The sequence below is a fragment of the Pongo abelii genome, chromosome 2 (genome assembly GCF_028885655.2).
Source record: "Pongo abelii isolate AG06213 chromosome 2, NHGRI_mPonAbe1-v2.0_pri, whole genome shotgun sequence".
Lineage (NCBI taxonomy): Eukaryota > Metazoa > Chordata > Mammalia > Primates > Hominidae > Pongo > Pongo abelii.
The window spans coordinates 16735432-16749694 of record NC_085928.1 but is presented as its reverse complement, the minus strand read 5'-3'; the positions used below and the strand labels follow the sequence as shown (position 1 = coordinate 16749694).

The window sequence follows — 14263 nt, the reverse complement described above, 5'->3', positions numbered from 1 at the left end:
TTATGAGCACTCACCTGATTCTTGGTTCTTATGAAGGTGGGTTTTTTTTTTCTGTGTAGATATTTGTTAGCTTGGTGCCCTTGCTGGGGGCAAGGGGAGATGATTGGTGGAGTTTTCTATTCTGCCATCTTGCTACACCTCCTATCTTTGCCCATTATTGAATTGAGTTGTTTATTTTGTTATTGTTGAGTTTTAGGAGTTCTTTATATATTCCAGATAATAATAGTCCCTTACCAGATATATGATTAGCAAATATTTTCTTCCACTCTATGTGTGGCCTTTTTACTCTGTTGATAGTGTCATTTGAGGTACACAATTTTTAAATGTTTATGAAGTCCAGTTGTCTATTTTTTCATTTCTTGTTTGTGCCTTTGATATCATATTTTAGAAATTGTTACCAAATGTAATGTCATTAACTTTTGCCCTTTGTAGCTTCTAAGAGATAATCAAGTTTTACCTGCACCATCAAGTTTTACCTGCACGATTTAGTGAAGAAACTATTCTTTCTTAACTCAATGGGCTCAGTATCCTTGTCAAAATTGATTTGACCATATATGAGAGTGTTTGTTTATGGGATCTAGATTCTATTCCAATAGTCTATATGTCACTCCTTATAACAGTACCAAAATGTCTTATTACAGCTGTGTAGTAAGTTTTGAAATCAGAAATTGTAAATCTTCCAACTTTATTCTTCTCTTTCAAAATTATTTTGGCTATTAGATTTGGCCGTGAGATTCCAGATGAAGTTAAGGATGTGTTGTTCTATATCTGCAAAAAAAAAATGGATTTTCATAGAGGTTGCATTGAATCCATAGATCACTTTGGGTTATATTGACATCTTAACAATATTAAGTCCTCTAATCCATGAACATGGGATATATTTTCCTTTGTTTATATGTTCTTTAATTTTTTCAGTAATGTTTTATAGATGTCATTGTACAAGTGTTTCACCTCCTTGGTTAAATTTAATTCTTAAGCATTTTATTCTTTTTCATGCTATTGTAGATAAAAATTTTTATAATTTCCTTTGCTGATTGTTTATATAAAGAAATGCAACTGACTTTTATGTGTTGACTTTATATTCTTCTGCTTTACTAAATGTATTTATTAGCTCTAATAGTTTTTTGTGAATCTTTGTTTTTATATATGGCTTTTATTATATTGAGATAATTTCTTTCTATTTCTAATTTGTTGAGTGTTTTTATTATAAAAGGGTGGTGAGTTTCATCAAATGCTTTTTCTGCTCAATTGAGATAATTATGTGGGTTTTTCCACTCTTTTTTTGAGTCTCCATCTGAGTCTGCTTGGTATATTTATTTTATTAATTTATAACCTTAATATATTGCAATGATTAATTTTCACATGTTAAATCATCCTTATATTCCAGAAATATATTCTACTTGGTTATAGTGTATAATTCCATTAATATTGAATTCTATTTAACAGTATTCTATTGAGTATTTTGCATCACTATTCATGAGGAATATTAATATAGTCAATATAGTTTATAGTTGTAGTGTCTTTCTCTAGCTTGGTAACAGGGTAATGCTGGCCTTATAGATTGAGTTAGAAGTGTTGGTCCTCTTCAATTTTTGGAAAAGTTTACAAGGTGTGATATTACTCTTCTTTAAAGATTTGGCAGAATACACCAGTTGAAGCCAACAGGTTCAGGGCTTTTTTTCTTCCTTTTTTTTAATCAGAAGATTTTTTATTACTGATTAAATATTTTTACTAGTTATAAGTCTATTCACGGTTTGTATTTCTTTGTGACTTGGTCATGGCAAGTTTTGTGTTTTAGGAATTATTTTTTCATCTAGATTATCCAGTTTGTTGGCATACAAATGTTCATAATACTATCTTAAAATTCTTTTTATTTCCATAGAATCAGCAATAATGTCCCCATTTTCACTTCTGATTTTAGTAATTTGACTCTTCTCTCTCTGTTTCTTATTATATATAACTAAAGTTTTATCAATTTTGTTGATTTTCTGAGGACCCAATTTTTGATTTCATTGATTTTCTCTGTGGTTTTTCTATTCTCTAATTTTTAAATTCTGCTCTAATATTTATGTTTTCTGTTACTTGCTTTGGGTTCTTTTTTTCTTTTTCTGCTTTCTCGAGTTGTAAAGTTAGGTTGTTGGCTTGAGATTTTTCTTATTTTTTATTATAAGTATTTATAGCTACAAATTTTCCCCTTTGCACTGCTTTCACTGTATCTTATATGTTTTTCGTATGTTGTATTTTTGTTTTCATTTATCTCTAATTATTTTCTAATTTTCTTCCTGATTTCTGCCTTGATCCATTGGTTAAGACAGTGTTGTTTAATTTCCACAACTTTGTTAATTTCTCAATTGTACTTCTGTTATTGATTTCTAACTTCATTCCACTGTGCTCATAGAAGACACTTTGTATGGCATCTATCTTTTTAAGTCTATCAAGACTTCAATTATGGTCTAACATACAGCCTATCCTGGATGATGTCTCATGTGCACTTGAAACGAATGCGTATACTTTTGTTGATGTATAGAGTGTTATAGATCACTGTTAGATCTAGTTGGTTTATTGTATTAAGTCCTCTTTTCTCTTACTTCTGTCTGGTTGGTCTATCTATTTCTCAGTGTGGAATACTGAATTGTACAACTATTATAGAACTGTATATTTCTATTTTCTCTCATTTTTTGCTTCATATATTTTAATGGTCTCTCATTAGAGGCTTAAATATTTATAATTGTTGTATCTTCTTAATATGTTCAGCTTTTTAGAAAATATAATGTCCTTCTTAGTCTCTTTTAACTTTATAAATTTAAAGGCCGTTTTGTCTGATATTGATATGGCTACCCCACTCTGTTTTGGATACCATTTGCATGGAATCTCTTTTTCCGTCCTTTCACTTTCAATTTATTTGTGACTCTGTTTCAAAAGTGAGTCTGTTATAAACCACGTATGGTTAGACTATGTGTTTTTATCCATTCAGTCAATCTCTGTCTTTTGAGTAGAGGCTTTAATTCACTTACATTTAAAGTAATTGCTGATAAAGAGGGATTTCTGTTATTTTATGATTTCTCTTCTATAGGCCTTATAGCTTTTTTGTACTCCATTTTTTTATTACTGTTTGTGTGTGGTCTTGTGTGTGTTTAGCTGACTGTTAAATGGGATGTTTAGATTCCTTTCTCATTTCCTTTTGGTATATTTTATAGCTAATTTTATGGTTACCATTTGTCTTACATTTAATATCCTAAAGTTATAACACTAAGATTTGAATTGATACCAGCTTAACTTCAATAGCTTACAGAAATTCTGATACTTTACAGCTTCTTTCTCACTTCTTTCAGTTGTTAATGTTCTAAAATTACATTTTTATACCATATGTACCCCACAGCATGAACTAATAATTCTTTTAAATGTATTTATCTCTTAAATTATGTAGAAACCAAAAGGTGTGGTTACAAACCATTGTTCCAATAACACTAGCTTGTACAATTGCCCTTGTATTTGTCTTTACTGAGATCTTTATTCCTTCATATGGCTTTGAGTTACTACCTAATATCCTTTTATTTCACCCTGCAGGACTCCTTTGCACATTTCTTACAGGGCGGATCTGGTGGTAACAATCTCCCTTAGCTTTTGTTTATCTGGGAATATTTTAATTTATCCCTTACTTTTGAAGGACACTTTTGCCAGATATAAGACTCTTGGTTGAATTTTTTTTCCTTTTAGCATTTTAAATATATTCATTCCCGCCTTCTACTTTCCATCCAAAGTTTTCATAATCAGCATCAAGAATATGCTGATTATCTTATTAAGGATGCCTTGTATATGATGTGTCACTTCTTTATTGCTGCTTTCAAGGTTCTGTCTTTGTCTTTAACTCTTGTTTTTTTGTTGTTTTTGTTTTTGTTTTTTTTTTTTTTGAAACAGGATCTCACTTTGTCACCCAGGATAGAATGTAGTGGCCTGATTGATTATGGCTTATAGCAGCCTTAACATCCTGGACTCAAATAGATCCTCTTGCCTCAGCTTCCTGATTAGCTGGGACTATAGGCATTTGCCACCACACTTGGCTAATTTTTTTTCCTTTTCTATTTTTTTTTTTTCTTTGTAGAGACCAGGTCTTCCTATGTTGCCCAGGATGGTCTCAAACTCCTGAACTCAAGCAATCTTCCTGCCTTGGCCTCCCAAAGTGCTGGAGTTATAGGCATGAGCCATCTTTGACTTTTGAAAGCTTTGTAATAATGTCTCAATGTGAGTCTTTTTGAGTTTATCTTCCTTGGAATTCATTGAGCTTCTTGATTGTTTATATTCATGTGTTTCATCAAATTTGAGAAGTTTTCAGTCATTATTTATTCAAATATTCTCTCTGCTCCTTTCTGTCTCTCTTCTCTTTTTTTTCTGGAGTTTCCACAATATTGACTTTTTACTTAATGGGGATGCATATGTCACTTAGCCTCTGTTCACCATTTTGAATTTTTTTCTTTCTGTTTTTCAGAGTTGATAATATTCATTTTTTAATCTACAAGTTTGCTAATTCTTCTGTCTGCTCAAATCTGCCTTTGAATTCTTCTAGTGAATGTTTCATTTCAGTTATTATACTTTTAAGCTCCAGAGTTTCTTTCTGGTTTCTTTTTAGGTTTTCTATCTCTTTACTGATATTTATATTTTGTTCACACATCCTTTACTTGACTGTCTCCCCATCTTTCTTTAGTTCTTTAAGCATCATTAAGACAGTTGTTTTAAAGTATTTATCTAGTAGTTCTACCCTCAGGACTTTTTCAGGGATAATTTCTGTTGCTATTTTTTTCTTTCAATGGGCCATCCTTCCCTGTCTCTTTGTGTATATTATCATTTTTTTTTTTTGTTTAAAGGGAACTTTTTAATTTAATAATGTAATAACTCTGGAAATCATATTTTCTCCATTTTCTAGGGTTTATTTTGTTGCTGTTATTGCTTTAGGTTTTATTTATTAATTTGCTTTACAGTTGTAATCTGTCTCTGTGCCAAGGACTGGTCTGGGGTGTAATCTTAAGGTCTTCTTAAGCCTTTTCTGAGCTTTTCTTTGGGTGTGTGTGGTCATTTTTTAATTTTACCTGTATATGCAGTTGTTTTCTTAATGTCTAATTCTTTAATGTCTGGCTCTCGAAAGAAGAAGAGAAAAATGAAGGAGTTGATGGAGTGGCAGCGGAGCTTTAAATGCCTTGGAAGTCACTTCAGACAGAGGGTGTAGGGCTTGCAGGAATGAGGGTAAGTGCAACAACAACAATGGCTGCCCAGTTCTTTGTTTGCACTTCTGTGATCAGAAGCAGTCATCAATGATCAAGACACAAATCCCTTATTTTTTTAGGATAGAGGGGGGTTTTGTTGGTCCACCCTGTCTCCTGAAAGTTGTGTGCAAGCTGTTCCAGGAACAGGTGCACAGCTGCCTGGCAGGGGATTGGGAGTGGGGTATAGGTAGCTACTACTGAGCTAAGAGCTAAAATTGACCAAAATTAGCTGCAATTTACCATCTAAGCCTTCCGCTGAAAGTTGTATGTCTTCAATAAACTCCAGAGTTCCACAGTAGTTCTTTCAAATTCTGTCAGTGCAATTGTTGTCTAGAGTTTTCTGTTGCTTCCTATTCCATCTCAGAATCCTCCTGTTTGGCTTTTTTTTTTTAATGGTTTCTATCCCTTTGTTGAACTTCTCTTTTTTCAGATATTGTTTTCCTGATTTTGTTTAGTTTTTTCTTTCTTCTTTGTTCTTTTTAGGTCACTGAAATTCTAAAGATGATTATTTTGAATTCTTTGTCAGACATTTCTTAAAGGTCTCTTTCTTTGGGGTTGGCCACTGGAGGTTTATTTTGTTCCTGTGGTGGTGTCATGTTTTTTTTTATTTTTTCTTTGATTTTCTTTTTCATGTTCCTTGAAGTCTGCAGTCACTTCCTCCAGTCCTTACTCACTGGCTTCAGAAAAGCCTTTCACCAGTCAATTCACTAGAGATTCTGGCTTGTAGGTTTTCTGCTGAGAAATCCACTTTAGTCTGATGGGCTTCCCTTTGTAGGTGACCTGTCCTTTCTCTCCAGCTGCCTTTAAAATATTTTCATTCATTTTGACGTTGGGGAATCTGATGATTATGTTTCTTGGGGATGATCTTCTTGTGGTCTTCTTTGCTGGGTTTCTCTGCATTTCCTGAATGTGAATCCTAGCCTCTCTAGCTAGGTTGGGTAAGTTCTTATAGATAATGATATGGTTTGGCTCTGTGTCCCCACCTAAATCTCATGTCGAATTGTAATTCCCAGTGTTGGAGGAGGGACCTGATTGGCAGTGATTGAATCATGGGGGTAGACTTCCCCCTTGCTGTTCTTGTGATAGAGTTCTCCTGAGATACGCTTGTTTAAAAGTGGGCAGTGGCTAGGCGTGGTGGCTCATGTTTGTAAATCCAGCACTTTGGGAGGCCGAGGCAGGTGGATCACTTGAGGTCAGGAGTTCAAGACCAACCTGGCCAACATGGTGAAACCCCTGTCTCTACTAAAAATACAAAAAAAATTAGCCAGGCATGATGGCAGGCACCTGTAATCCCAGCTACTCGGGAGGCTGAGGCAAGAGAATCACTTGAACCCAGGAGGCAGAGATTGCGGTGAGCTGACATTGCACCACTGCACTCCACCCCGGGCAACAGAGGGAGACTCTGTCTCAAAAAAAGTGTATAGCACCTCCCCCATTCCTCCTGGCTATGTGAAGATGTGACTGCTTCCCCTTCACTTTCCGCCATGATTGTAAGTTTCCTGAGGCCTCCTCAGAAGCAGAAGCCTGTACAGCCCAAAGAACCGTGAGTTAACTAAACACCTTTTCTTGATAAAATACCCAGCCTCAGGTGTGTCTCTATAGCAGTGTGAGAATGGACTAATACAGATGATATCATAAATGTGTTTTCTATGTTGCTTCCATTCTCTCCATCAGTTTCAGGAATGCCAATGAGTCATAGATTCAGTCTCTTTACATAATTTCATATTTCTCAGAGGTTTTCTTCATTCATTTTCATGCTTTTTTCTTTATTATTTTCTGACTCTATTATTTCAGAAAGCCAATCTTCAAGCTCTGAAATTCTTTCCTCAGCTTAGTCTATTCTGTTGTTAATACTTGTGATTTCATTATGAAATTCTTGTAGAGTGTTTTTTAGCTCTATCAGCTCAGTTACATTCTTTCCTGCACTGGCTGTTTTGTCTGTCCACTCCTGTATTATTTTATTGTGATTCTTAGCTTTTTTAGGTTGGGTTTCAACATTCTTCTGAATCTTGATGATCTTCGTTCCTATCCATATTCTGAATTCTATTTCTGTCATTTCAGCCATCTTAGCCCAGTTAAGAACCCTTGCTGGAGAACTAATGTGGTAATTTGGAGGAAAGAAGACACTGGCTTTTTGAGTGGTCAGAGTTCTTGCAGTAGTTCTTTCTCATCTTTATGGGCTGATGTTCTTGCAGTCTTTGAAGTTGTTGTCCTTTGGATGAGTATTTTTTTTCTTTTATTCTATTTGATGACCTTGGGGGTTTGATTGTGGTATAACATGGGCCCAGCCAACTACTTTCTTCACTATGGCAAGATTTTTGGGGGCCAAGGCTCAGCTTAGGACACCTGGACTGCAAGCTCTAACTCTTGAGGACTCCTTTCAGGCCTTGCCTTTGATCTCTGGCTCCTTGAGTTTAGGAATCTACTGCACTGGAGGGGCCAGAGTGTCCTGGCCACTGGTCACAGCATTCCAATGGGTAATGCCAACCATGGACACAAAGCACTTCATAGGGTGGTGGCAGCAGATTCTGTTCTTATTTGCACATGCTAGCAGCAGCAGCAGTGCAGCAGGGTAGACTCTCATTGGCTGCAGCAGAGTGCTGATAGGTACCAGGGTGCCAGCCTTTGAGCAGGCATTCACAGCAGTAGTAGTGGCAGTATGTCTGGGGGGTGGGGACGGTGTGGACCAGGGGCCCCTGTAGGCAACTGTGCATGCGTTCATGCTAGTGGTGGTGTTATCATGGGAGCACTGGTGGGTGCTGTGTGTGCCATTTGTGCATGTTCATGCTGGTAGTGGTGGCCGCCCAGTGCCAGGGCCAGGGCCACTATTTTCTGTGCCTAGTTTTCACCAGTGGCAGAGTTGCTGCACAGGTGGGGCACAGGCAGGGCAGGGCCAGTGGGCTCCTTGACCGCCAATGCTCCGACAACAATGGTGGTGCCGCTGGGAGAAGTGAGACAAGGTGCACTCCACTGGCAGTAGTGTCATGACAGGGTGCTCATGCATATTTACACTGGCAGGGAAGGGAAGGCTGTGTCTACCTGCACACACATGTGCTGGCAAAGCAATGTGGAGGTGGCTACAGGTGAGTTCCTGTGGGCAAAGCAGCATGGAGGCTGCTGTTGGGGGAGGGCTCAGTGTGGTGCAGGCAGGGGCACTCTCTGCTGGAGCACTCTGCCAGTCAGGCACAGTCCACCAGCACAGGAGCTATGATAAGGGCCCCCAGGAGGTACCTAGGGGCTGCACTACAGGCAGGCTTAGCCAGGCTGGGGGCCTGGGAGAGGCCAGAAGACTGAGGGGTGCTCAGGTCAGACTGCCTCTGTCTCATGGGCAAAACCACCCTATAGAGTTCAGGCCTGACAGTTCCTCTAGGGTTAAAGCTCTTATGGGAGCAAGTTGAGCCTAGGGTGACGGGCATCCCTGGTCTGCTCCATTACAGGTGCTCCCACACCAAACCCTCTGGGCGCTAGCTGGAGTTCTTTCCTTAATGCTTCTCTCTTCTCTAAGCAGCTTTCCCTGCCAATTCAAATGCCCATTGTGGCTAAGGGGTCTCCTCCTGCTGGGATTCCAGAGGCCCATGGCAATAGCAGGTTCCTTCTTGACTGCTCAACTCACCCCTTTTGCAGGAGTCATTGGGGTCAGGGAACAAGTCGTGGTGTGTGGTAGCCCAATGCAGGTTTCCCAGCTTTCTTCTCCTTTAGCCCAGCCCCTGTGTCTTCCCTCCATCTGCTCTCAATGCCTTCCCTCTGAAGATCTGATAGGAGTGTGCCAGTCTCCCCAGTATCCTGGTCTCTTGGTAGGAGATGTTCCCCTGGCTGCATCTAGTCAGCCATCTTGGAGCTGGAATTCAACCTATGCTTCTATTTCTGTTGGAAAAAAATAATTAGACTAATTGCAGAAGGATACTCAAAGAAAATACTAACTTTTTGTCTAAATGGAAGTGAGACTCTAAGGAAGTTAAAATTTTAAAAATTAAAATCTGTTTTTAAAAGAATAAGTAAATTGGAGGTAGAAACTACAATACCCAGAGATCACTGCTAGAACATGACATTGCTTAATATATCCAAGAGTAAAACTTGTTCTTAACCTTCTTAACCAAATAATTTTATCTCAATATATTAGGAGCCTACAGCAAGTAGGTAACAATGTATCAGGTAGAAAATCTAGGGAAGAATTAATGAATCCAGTAAGAAAACAATAGGGACCCTTTGAGGCATGGAAGTTTGAGATGGGAGCATAGAAAAGGAAGCAAGGCACTCAGTTGGATTGGCTCACACCTAGGAGGGATGCTCCAATGCAGGAGAAACGGTAAGTGAGAGATTCCTAGCAGTCCACATTCCAACCACAAATGCCTGCAGTCCTAGCTATAAGAAAGCCCTTTGGCCCTCTTGGGCCCTGAGCCTAGTATAAGGAGCTTCCTGGAGTCCACAAGACTGCATTGTTCCAGGGAGGGAATTCGTGCTGGGACCTCTGGGACCCAAGCTGCTACAATATGGTGCCATTTTGAGAGCAGAGTCAACACCAAACTACATCCTGCCCTGGTGCCCAATGACTCCTGCATCTCCAACATCCCTCCACATCCACCCAGAAGGCTGCAGTGTTGCTATGCCAGCTGACCCAGTGGTATAACCACATTTCTGGCACCCGAGCCATGCAGCACCCTACATCCCAGGGAGCAGCTGATCTAGCACATCAGAGAGGCTGTACACTCACATGCCCCACCCAGGGGAGCAGGGATCAGCCTGCCTGCCCTACTATGGACACCACTAGTGCCTGTACACCACACCCAGAGGCCTAGGGACTGGGCCATCTGGCTCACTGCTGGCACCCACGCATGCCACTCAGTGGCCTGCAGACTGGTCCTACTGGCCTGCTGAAACCACCAGTGTCTGTGCACTCCACTCAGGCACCAGAGGACCCACCTGCTATTGCCACTGCCAGTGCCAATGCATGCATCCTACCCAGGGACTCAAGGAGCAGGCCACCTCACCTGCCGGCACCTGTGTGCTCCACCTGAGGGCCCAAAGACCAGCCTACTCAGGGCCCATACTCCCACCACTGACACCTGCATGTGCCCCCCAGGGAACCAAGAACTGGCCCACTGCCATCACTGCTGATGCTCACATACCCCACCAAGAGACCTGAGGACCATCCCACTTGGCACCTCCATCCCCAGCAAATCCTCACCACAGCCTCCAAAAACAACTGCAGCCTATGCCACTAAGGAACTTGCAGACATCTCCAATACTGATTACAGCCAAAGTAATCACATGGAGACTACACTATGGTGCCCATCCAGAACCAAAGCCAAAGCCATGTACCCAACTTACATTATAGATACATCAACAGGAAAAAATATTTCTCTATGGAAGCTACTTTATAAAATTGGGAAAAGTGACAGTTGTACCAGCTGTGGAAATATCAATGTAAGGACATGTGAACACAAAAAATCAAGAAAACATGATACCTCCAAAGGAACACAATAATTCTCCAGTAACAAACCCCAAAGGAAAAAAAATCTATGAAATGCCTGAGAAGGAATTTAAAATAATGATCTTAAGGAAATCTAGCAAGATACAAGAGTATACAGATAAATACAAAGAAATAAGAAAATTCCTGAGCTGAATGAGAATTTCAACAAAGAGATATCATAAAAAAGAACCAAACAAATCCTAGAGCTGAGGAATTCAGTGAATGGAATAAAAAAATACAATTGAGTACTTTAACAGTAGACTAGACCAAGCAGAAGAAAGAATTTCTGAACTTGAACCCAGGTCTTTTGAAATAACCCAATCAGACAAAGGTGGTATGGGGGTGTTGTGGAGGGAGGAAAAGAGGGAGGGAGAAAGAAGAAAGAATGAGAAGGAGTTAGGAAAGCCTAGGAGACGTGGGAAACAAGCAAACAAATAATCAAATTTTAGAAGTTGCAGAAACAGAAAAGAAGGAAAAAGGCATAGAAAAATACTGCATATTCTAACTCATAAGTGGGAGCTAAATAATTTGTACACATGGACATAGAGTGCAGAATAATGGACATTGAAGACTCAGAAGGGTGGGAGGCTGGGAGGGGGAGTGAGAGAGGAGAAATTACTTACCAGGTACAGAGTACTTATTCAGATGTGATTCCACTAAAAGCCCAGACTTCATCACTATGCAATATATTCATGTAACAAAATTGCATTTGTACCCTTTAAATTTATACCAAAAAAAGAAAACTTAATGAAATAACTGAAAAGTTCCTAAGTCTTGGAAGACATATAAACATCCAGATATGGAAAGTTCGATAATCCCCAAATAGATTTAATTTTAAAATGTCCTCTCCAAGGCACATTATAGTCAGAATCCAAAAGGCCTGGATCTGAGTGTGCATTACATGTGCCTCTTAAAACCCTACTAAATATGTCTTCAAAATTTCCACTCCTTCCGAAATATTTTACCTGACCCTGTAGTCAAATGTTTAAGCATACAGACAGTAAGTGAGCAACTCTGGATTAGAATTCTGCCTCCATGATTATTATGTATGTGATATGAGAAAATTTTCTTATTGATTTTTTCTGAGCTTTAGTTTCTTCATCTGCAAAATCAGGATAATAGAAAAAACAGCTACATTGCAGGATTGTTGTGAAGGTTAAATGAGGTAATGTGTATAAAGTGCCCAGCATTTAAGTGTTTGATAAATGTTAACTCCCATTTTTTAACATGCCAGCCCGTTTAAATGGTGAAAACTAATTTTCATCTTTGCACTATCTGCAAGGGAATCCAAGAAATGTACAATCATACCTTTTCAAACTCTATAATACAGTAAGGCTATATTGTAGTGGAAAACAAGTACTAGTTCTTCATGTTCAACATGGCCAATAAACATGATTTTTCTCCGTGGCACTCTGTCTTCATTTCTATGACCAAAGAAACACATTTTAAAATGTATTCTACGTATTGCTGAACTACGAGATGATGTTTCAAATATAATTTGTTAGCATTAAGAAAAATAAGACATACTTTAATGCATTGCCAAGTTTTTAAGTTCTATCAAAACAGAGCCAAACTCACAAGGTCTAAATAAACAGTACTCTTATCTTGGACGTGAGTAGTTTTATACTCTGGAACAAGACTGACAATAGTAATTAACTTTTGTTCTGAGTTTACTGTATGCCAGCACATATTCTAGCATTTGACATGTATTATCACAATAACTCCATTAGGTAGGTAATAATATTCCAAATTTACAGAAGAGGCAACTAATGCATGAAGATTTCAGTAATCTATACAACTAGTAAGTGGCAGAACTGAGATTTGATTCCAGGCAGTCTGGCCTGGCCCCAGAACCAATATTCTTATGTACCCTTCTTAACTGCACAGTAAGATGCTCCTGTTCTTCTAGGGTTTTTATGGTTTTAGGTTTTGGGTTTGAGTCTTTAATCCATCTGGAGTTAATTTTTGTATAAGGTGTAAGGAAGGGGTCCAGTTTCAGTTTTCTGCATATGGCTAGCCAGTTTTCCCAGCACCATCGATTAAATAGGGAATTCTTTTCCCATTGCTTGTTTTTGTCAGGTTTCTCAAAGATCAGATGGTTGTAGATGTGTGGTATTATTTCTGAGGCCTCCGTTGTGTTCCACTGGTCTATATATCTGTTTTGGTACCAGTATCATGCCGTTTTGGTTACTATAGCCTTGTGGTATAGTTTGAAGTCAGGTAGCTTGATGCCTCCAGCTTTGTTCTTTTTGCTTAAGATTGTCTTGGCTATATGGGCTCTTTTTTGGTTCCATATGAAACTCAAAGTAGCGTTTTTTCTAATTCTGTGAAGAAAGTAGCTTGATAGGAATAGCATTGAATCTATAAATTGCTTTGGGCAGTATGGCCATTTGCACGATACTGATTCTTCCTATCCATGAGCATGGAATGTTTTTCCATTTGTTTGTGTCCTCTTTTATTTCTTTGAGCAGTAGTTTGTAGTTCTCCTTGAAGAGGTCCTTCACGTCCCTTGTAAGTTGGATTCCTAGGTATTTTATTCTCTTTGAAGCAATTGTGAATGGGCGTTCACTCATGATTTGGCTCTCTGTTTGTCTATTATTGGTGTATAAGAATGCTTGTGATTTTTGCACATTGATTTTGTATCCTGAGACTTTGCTGAAGTTGCTTATCAGCTGAAGGAGATTTTGGGCTGAGACCATAGGGTTTTCTAAATATACAATCATGTCATCTGCAAACAGAGACAATTTGGCTTTCTCTCTTCCTATTTAAATACCCTTTATTTCGTTCTCTTTCCTGATTGCCCTGGCCAGAACTTCCATTCAGGACATAGGCATGGGCAAAGATTTCATGACTACAACACCAAAAGCAATTGCAACAAAAGCCAACATTGACAAATGGGATCTAATTAAACTAAAGAGCTTCTGCACAGCAAAAGAAACTATCATCAGAGTGAACAGGCAACATACAGAGTAGGAGAAAATTTTTGTAATCTATCCACCTGACAAAAGGCTAATATCTAGAATCTACAAGGAACTTAGACAAATTTACAAGAATAAAACAGTCCCATCAAAAAGTGGGCAAAGGCTGTGAACAGACACTTCTCAAAAGAAGTGGCCAACAAACATATGAAAAAAGCTCATCATCACTGGTCATTAGAGAAATGCAAATCAAAACCACAATGAGATACCATCTCAGGCCAGTTAGAATGGCAATCATTAAAAAGTCAGGAAACAACAGATGCTGGAGAGAATGTGGAGAAATAGAAAACTTTTACACTGTTGGTGGGAGTGTAAATTAGTTCAACCATTGTGGAAACAGCGTGGCAATTCCTCAAAGATCTAGAACCAGAAATACCATTTGACCCAGCAATCCCATTATGGGGTATATACCCAAAGGATTATAAATCTTTCTACTATAAAGACACATGCACACATATGTTTCTTGAAGCACTGTTTACAATAGCAAAGACTTGGAACCAACCCAAATACCCATCAATGATAGACTGGATAAAGAAATGTGGCACATATACACCATG

General features: G+C 38.7%; 1 protein-coding gene across 6 annotated transcripts in view; it reads left to right on the top strand.

The window, feature by feature from the left end:
* The window catches only part of STXBP5L (syntaxin binding protein 5L), a 491711-nt gene that overhangs the window by 430796 nt on the left and 46652 nt on the right, over window positions 1-14263 (top strand). The gene's annotated exons all lie outside the window — the stretch shown is intronic.